The following is a 1,088-nucleotide window of genomic DNA, read 5'->3' as shown; positions in this document are numbered from 1 at the left end:
GGTTAATGACTTTAATGTGCCATTGCACTGTCCTGCCAGTAAGGGGAGCAGTGAGCCATTATAGTGGGATGCAATACTTGGCTCTGCCTGTTGGCGCAGTGTTCATCATGTCTTTTTTTGGATGCAACACTCTGTTCTGTCTTTCTCCTGTTTGGTGCTGTTCACTAGCTCTATTTCACCTGCACCCTATCAAAATTCAGTTTATAGAGGATGCAGCCCCTCCATAGATAGATAGATGATAGAGTAGATGATAGACAGTAGATAGATATAGATATATATGAGATAGATAGATAGATAGATAGATAGATAGGAGATAGATAGATAGATAGATAGATAGATAGATAGATAGGAGATAGATAGATAGATAGGAGATAGATAGATAGATAGATAGATAGGAGATAGATAGATAGATAGGAGAGATAGATAGATAGATAGATAGATAGATAGGAGATAGATAGATAGATAGATAGATAGATAGATAGGAGATAGATAGATAGGAGATAGATAGATAGGAGAGATAGATAGATAGAAGATAGATAGGAGATAGATAGATAGATAGATAGATAGATAGGAGATAGATAGATAGGAGATAGATAGATAGATAGATAGATAGATAGATAGATAGGAGATAGATAGATAGATAGATAGGAGATAGATAGATAGATAGATAGATAGATAGATAGATAGGAGAGATAGATAGATAGAAGATAGATAGGAGATAGATAGATAGATAGATAGATAGATAGGAGAGATAGATAGATAGATAGATAGATAGATAGATAGATAGATAGATAGATAGATAGATAGATAGATAGGAGAGATAGGAGAGATAGATAGATAGATAGATAGATAGATAGATAGATAGATAGATAGATAGATAGGAGATAGATAGATAGATAGATAGATAGATAGGAGAGATAGGAGAGATAGATAGATAGATAGATAGATAGATAGATAGATAGATAGGAGATAGATAGATAGATAGATAGATAGATAGATAGATAGGAGATAGATAGATAGGAGATAGATAGATAGATAGATAGATAGATAGATAGGAGATAGATAGATAGGAGATAGATAGATAGATA

Source organism: Leptodactylus fuscus, chromosome 5, assembly GCF_031893055.1.
Source record: "Leptodactylus fuscus isolate aLepFus1 chromosome 5, aLepFus1.hap2, whole genome shotgun sequence".
NCBI lineage: Eukaryota > Metazoa > Chordata > Amphibia > Anura > Leptodactylidae > Leptodactylus > Leptodactylus fuscus.
This window is presented reverse-complemented; position numbering follows the sequence as displayed.